This window comes from Oratosquilla oratoria, chromosome 1 (genome assembly GCF_046742065.1).
Source record: "Oratosquilla oratoria isolate Oo_2021 chromosome 1, ASM4674206v1, whole genome shotgun sequence".
Lineage (NCBI taxonomy): Eukaryota > Metazoa > Arthropoda > Malacostraca > Stomatopoda > Squillidae > Oratosquilla > Oratosquilla oratoria.
The window spans coordinates 31,707,957-31,715,456 of record NC_134777.1 but is presented as its reverse complement, the minus strand read 5'-3'; the positions used below and the strand labels follow the sequence as shown (position 1 = coordinate 31,715,456).

Genomic DNA, 7,500 nt, shown 5'->3' with positions numbered 1-7,500 from the left:
TTAATCCTTTTGCTCTGCAGTGGAGGGTTTCTCCTTTCGAATAAAATCATTCGGTGACAACTAGAACCAATAAGTTGTGATTAGCAGTGAGGTTTAGTCCTCTCGCTTAGCGCCAGACAGAAGCAATATCCGATCCATGAACAGAAGGAAAGTGGCTCATCAACTCTGTCCGTGGAAGAAAGGTTCCATGAGGCGAATGAAACCGTTGAACGTTAGCCAGAAAAAAAATGCCAAGTACTGTACGTCCCTGAAGGATTAGATGAAATAGATTTCAACCTTGGGCAGAGGTCAAGAAGGGGATCTACTCTGAGTAATGACCCCCCCCCCACACACACACACCCCGGGGCTCACTTGGGACCTGAGGTGACTTGGTGACATCACTGTGTGTGTGTGTGTGTGTTAGCTTCCTCCGGGTATCATCATTGCAAGAGTGGCATCATACTGTGGAAACACAGTCTCCTGTGTTCACGTAGGAATAGTTCCGGACCACCTACCCCGCAAACCACACACACACACACAAAAATAAACAAAGAAATAAATACAAGATAAATAAACAAATAAATAAATAAATAAAACTGGGCTGGTTTTCGAAGCTGAGTGAAATTTTATTTTGTCGTTAGGCAGAATAAAGTCTGCAGACTATGTCACCGCAGCAAATGGATGAGGAAAATAAGAAGAAAACTCAAAATTTCTGAAAGAGATTCGTTCAGTGTGCAAAATGTATCGATTTTTTTTTTCTTCTTCGGGGAACTGCCCTCGTTATGGACCTGAAGGTCTTTTGCTGGTTTGCCCTTCCATTGTGTTTCCTTGTTGTAAGTCCGGAAATGAGCCTCCGTCAGGGAAGACGAGCCGTCCTTATGCATAATCGACGCAGAACTTTTCGAGCATCGACACGTTCTTCTCCTCCTCCTCCTCCGTCTCCTCCTCCTCCTCCTCCTCCTCCTCCTCCTCTTCCTCCTCCTCCTCCTCCTCCTCCTCTTGGCCGTTGCACTCAGTGCGCATGCGCCAGCCAGACACTCCTCTACCGATGCGACGTGACATCAAGTTCCGCCATTCGAACTGCATGACACCCGTCTTTGTTTTACACACACACACACACACACACACACACACACACACACACACACACACACACACACACACACACACACACACACACACACACACACACACACACACACACACACACACACACACACACACACACGCACACACACACACACACACACACACACACACACACACACACACATACACACACACACACACACACACACACACACACGCACACACCACACACACACACACACACACACACACACACACACACACACACACACACACACACACACACACACACACACACACACACACACACACACACACTCGGTGGCGCGGTTGGTAGAGCGCTGGATGGGAAGTACGGTGGTGCTCGCAATACCTGGTTCGAATCCTGCCCAGGGCCGAAATTATTTCGGTATCGCTGCGCTTCGGGTCGTTACTCTGACTCTCGTGGGCGGGGAGTTGGGTGTGTGTGTGTGTGAAAGGTCATAGCATTACCCATAGATCGGTCATACGAGCTCTGAGCTCTCTTCCGGGAGGGAAATAGGTCGATCACGAGTCCAACACGTGATCCAAAGACCAAGGTGAACTTAACATCATCTCGATTCTAAATTACACACACACACACACACACACAGAACACACACACACACACAAAAAACCAATGATGAACATATGGAAACCGCGCCATGTGAAACGAATCCAGGTCAGACAGACGACATGTTGAACGCTGAAAGGGTAAGCAGGCCTATAAGAGAACGCGCAGGCCACTAGGGGCACGCGCAGGTCAGAACTCCCTCTGTAGGCCGCATATGGTGAGTGCAGGCTGTTGAAAACTCGTGCATAACGCAGAGGTGATGCTGAGAACACGAAAGTTATTTTCATTGCATCGAATATAAGCATATGACGTTGTCCTTCGCGCGGACAACACTGAAAATGCGAGCCGGCCACCGAGGTCATGCGAAGGTCATGATAGGTGAATGCAGGTCGCGAGGCGTCACTACAGGCCACATATGAAGATGACAAGCTGTGATAAAGTCTAGAAAATGATTTTATAAACTGATGGTGAAGTTCACAGAGCTTAATGTGTATATAGACAATCTCAGTGGAAGTTGTTTCTTGTAAAGCATCCCGGTGAAGCGTCCAAGGGTCCTGAGGTAAGGAAAGTTTGACCCGAAGGGGGGATGGGGTGATGCCCATCTACAGATGGAGACACCTGCCATGGATTCTTCCCTGTCTACGTCTTCTGCAATCTGTGTTCGCTGTGACGTGTATGTGTGTGGGTTTAGGTTGTTTGGACGTTTTTATTTATTTGAAAACTACGCTCGTGGTGTCCTGTCTCTTATCCTCCAATTATCATAGCATAAAACGTGTGTGTATATATGTATGTGTGTGTGTGTGTGCATGTGAGTGTATGTACATGTGTGTGTGTGTGTGTATGTACATGTGTGTGTGTGTGTGTGTGTGTGTGTGTGTGTGTGTGTGTGTGTGTTTTTGTGTCACAGAGAGAGAGAGAGAGAGAGAGAGAGAGAGAGAGAGAGAGAGAGAGAGAGAGAGAGAGAGAGAAGGAGACTTCAAAAAGACAAATATAGAGAGAATTTACACACACACACACACACACACACACACACACACACACACACACACACACACACACACACACACACACACACACACACACACACACACACACACACACACACACACACACACACACACACACACACACACATATATACACACACACACACACATATATATATATATATATATATGTGTGTGTGTGTGTGTGTGTATTATATATATATATATATATATATATATATATATATGTGTGTGTGTGTGTGTGTGTGTGTGTGTGTGTGTGTGTGTGTGTGTGTGTGTGTGTGTGTGTGTGTGCATAGATACATACATACAGAGAGAGAGCGAGAGTGAGAATGAGATAGAAAAATTGCGACAGTTGGGAAAGGTTGGCCCCCTTGGGATGGGGCCTGCAGGGCGGCAGGGTCGGCGCGCGGACTCCCAAATGAATGAGCAAGGTGGCCGCGGGGCTCTCTTCCGCTCTCTCCTGGCTCACTCTCTCTTTCTTTCTCTCCGTCACCCATACTAATGCCTGCAGGCTCCCAGGAGAGCATCCGCACCATCTGCACCTAACTAGTACTTGCTGTAGCTTAGATTCTATTCACATCTGTTTGTACACAAACGCACCTGTTTTGCCTCCCTGGACACTTGTTTCAGCTTGATCAAATTACGTAAGGTATGCTGATGTGTTAAAAAGAGACATCCCTTCTATTATTATTACCAAACAAGGTCATCATATTAAGACAACAGGGCAGGACTCGCAGTAGTGGATCTAAATTGAACAAATTTAGATTTAAGAAGGAAATAGGCAAGAACTGGTTTAAGAATAGAATGGTCAACAAATGGAGTAAACTTAGTAGCCATGTAGTGAGCGCAATTATCCCTTTCTTTATTTTCATACACTGTGGTCATTAATCTACGGTATATATGCATCTGTCGGTCAACAGGTGCAATTTTGTTCACCCACCTCAGAACACGTGTTCTCTTTGTCATCTGTTCATCGTCACGTCCACGCCTTCTCACTCGCACGCAGACACGTGTGAGAAATGGGTTTGTCACCATTGAGAACCTTAGTAACTCTGACTAACCATCAAACGATTCATTTATCTGGGAGAAACCTCCACTTCTCAAAGACTCCAACATCATCCTTCTGCCCGCATCCGCCTCCTCCTCCTCTTCCTCCTCCTCCTCCTCCTTCTCCTTCTCCTCCTTCTCCTCCTCCTCCCTTCCTCCTCCCCTCCTCCTCCTCCTCCTTCTCCTCCTCCACATCCTCCTCCTCCACATCCTCCTCCACATCCTCTTCTTACTCCTCCTTCCTTACTCCTCCTCCCCCTTCTCATACTCCTCCTCCCCTCCTCCTACTTCCCCTATTCCCACATGCTCCTCCTCTTCCCTCTCCTCCTTCTCCACATCCTCCTCCTCCTCCTCTCCCTCCTCTTTTTCCTCCTCGTCCCCGTCCTCCTCCTCCTCACGTCACCCTGCCTCCCACTTTCTCTCCCGGGACTCGAATCCACTACTCTTTTATAGACCAGACTTCCTTTCTTAAAAAAAAAAAAAAAAAATAAGAAAAAGAAAAGAAAAAAAAAATCGATAAATCAATTAATAGATAAATGAATCAACAAGTAAGTGAAGAGATAAACAGGTAAATAAATTGAAAAGTAAGTAAATGAATTAATAGATAAATAAATAGAATTGTATAATGTGAGCCAGATTATGGATTGCTGGCCTCAACTGAATAGAGTCGTTTGGCCTCAACGAGAACAAAGGCTGTCAAGTCCGTCGATGCAGGCAAAAGGCCAGATATCAAGCTACACAGTATTTCTTTTTACCTCATTTACGTTCAGTAGCTTCTGTATGTAGTGTCTTATTCAAGGTTACATCCCATGTATAATAAAAACGTCTTGTTTTCTACTCACAAACACGCACGCACGCACACATACACACACACACACACACACACACACACACACACACACACACACACACACACACACACACACACACATACCCACACACACACACACATACCCACACACACACACACATACCCACACACACACACACACACACACACACACACACACACACACACACACACACACACACACACACACACACACACACACACACACACACACACACACACACACACACACACACACACACACACACACACACACACACACACACACACACACACACACACACGTACATCTGCGCGCACGCACGCACTTTCGCTCATAAATCGTAGTTTGATGAAGTACAAATTTGTGAAAATGAATTCACAATGAGGAAATCATCTTAATGTTCACTTTCAGGCATGAATAAGGATTTTTTCTAGTGTGAATAAGAAGACTCACTCGATCTTAGGAAAAAAAACCGCTCTGCCATCTGGATGCCTACTTTCACTTCGTTCCTACTCTCGGTTTCGTCTACGCCGAGTAGTGCCTCGGTTTCACCCAGCCAGGTTAGGCACGGGCGAGGTGCCCCGGTAAAATCCCAGCCATGTTAGGCACAGGCGAGGTGCCTCAATAAAACCCAACCTGTTTGAGTACAGACGCTATGCTCCGGTTACAGCCTAACCATGTTAGGCACAGGCAAGGTACCTCTGTAATACCCAGGTAGTTTAAGTTCAGATGATGTGCCCCACTTTATTTCTCATCCAGGTTGGTTAAGATGCCTCTGTAATAACCTACTCAGTTTCAGTACAGTGTGCCTTGGTTATAGCCTATCCAGGTTAGGTACATGCGAGACGTCTTAGTTATAATCCAGCTAGGTTTGGCATATGATAGCTGCTTGGTTATATCCCATCCAGGTTTGGCAAAGAAGAGGTACCGCGGATAAATCCCAACCACGTTCGTTACAGGCGTGGTGCTTTGGTTACAGCCTAGCCACAACAGGCACGACCCAATTGCCTTGTTTACATCCCAGCCGCGGCAGGCACAGTCGATGCGTCTCAGATTTCTTTTCCAGCGAGTCTAGGTACAAGTGAGATCACGGTGATATATCCCAGCCAAAATAAGCACATGTATTGCTATTCTCAGGAAAAGACTTGTGCAATAACCAAATGACCTTATCAGTGAAGAAGAAATTATTTTAGGTCAATTAAATGTGTTAGGTCAATATTTTCAGGTCAACAGTATCACCGCTATTTCCTGACATCCAATAGCCTTCAGTTGACATAACCTTTAGGAAAACATTCATCATTACATCATAATATAAGTTTTTTTCTTAGAATAACATGCTGTTATAAAAAAAATAAACATACGCAGAAATACGCCATCAAATACTTTTGGCGGTTGAATATGTGGAATTTGCGTTTATGAGAATTTCATTAGGTTGTTGGGTTAGGTAGTTAAGCTAGATTAAATTATTTCAGATTAAATTGAATTAATTTCTCTGGTTTGGTTAGAGTACATTTTTCTTCGTTGTATATAACGAAGAAATATGTACCCTATATAGCTTAACCAGAGAAATTAACTTAATCTAATCTGAAATAATTTAACCTAGCTTAACTACCTAACCAAACAACCTAATGAAATTCTCATAAATGCAAATTCCACATATTCAATAAAATGGAGGCTCATTTACCGCCAAAGATATTAGTTGGCGTATTTCTGCTTATGTCTTTTTTTTTTTTTTTTATCATAACAGCATGTGAGGAGGACACTCGAACATGGCGTAAAATAGTGGCGGATTCACTACCACAACCAGCCAAACGTAGCCTCTTGTTTACATAAAAACAAGAATGAAGGAGACTGCAAGAGACCATAAGGCCTACACTAGGCAGTTCCATGTCCATGACCACCTGTCATCCCCATTCATAAAGTTGTCTAACCTTTTCTTAAAACAACCGATAGTTTCAGCGCTCACTACATGGTTACTAAGTCTATTCCATTCGTTGACCACTCTATTGGTAAACCAGTTCTTGCCCATTTCCTTCTTAAATCTAAATTTGTCCAATTCGAATCCATTACTGCGAGTCCTGCCCTGTTGTCTTAATATGATGACCTTGTTTGCGTCACCCTTGTTAAAGCCTTTGATCCACTTGAACACTTCTATTAGATCACCCCGCACTCTGCATCTTCCCATAGAGTGTAACTTAAGGTGCCCAAGCCTGTCCTCGTAAGATAAATGTCTGAACCCATGTATCACTTGTGACCGAAATATTCTCATCTCATTTGACCTTATTTTAACAGTAAAAATATGTCAACATCTCACGAGGTCGAGGCCATCTGCTTCCTGTCGACGCCAAAGCGAGTGACTGGGTTCAGCGCGCTAGACACCGGCCCACCTCGACTCGTAATGAAAGACCTTCGCATCTCCAATAATCATCTCAAAAAGTCTGAAATGATTCGATCGTAAATTTGTACGACTCTTTTTCGTCATTACGTGGGACTGGGTTTGAGTCTGAATGGCTACCACTTGCCCTTGCTGCCCGATCACCTTAGGCAAAAGAGACGAATTCGGTTACAGCTTAGCGACTCCTAGCTTAATCATAATTTCACATTGCGTGAGATTTTATTTTTCATTCTTTATTTTCGTTTATTTGTATTGCTCTTTCTTGTGCAAAGAAAAACCGTCACTTGTTGAAAAGGCAAAACCAGAAGAAACCATGGAACTCTACGAGAACTTGAGAGCAAAAGAAAGACGATCCCTCGGCTGCTGGGATGAGACCCGGGGCACAGGGCCTGATCGTGCCGTCCCGAGCTGGGATGCTAGCAAGTGCCACTCCCATAAAAGCCCGAGCGCCTCCGAGGCGACCTGAGCCTTCGACCCAGACTTGAAGTCTTCTAGTCTCGCGATAAACATACAGTCTGCCCGTGGCCTCGATTTGTATAGTCAGCCCGCACAGGT

At 44.9% G+C, this 7,500-nt stretch overlaps 1 protein-coding gene across 3 annotated transcripts in view; it reads right to left on the bottom strand.

Annotated features, from left to right (window-relative positions):
* LOC143032562 (cuticlin-3-like) overlaps window positions 1-7,500 on the bottom strand; it is a 236,720-nt gene that overhangs the window by 78,903 nt on the left and 150,317 nt on the right. The gene's annotated exons all lie outside the window — the stretch shown is intronic.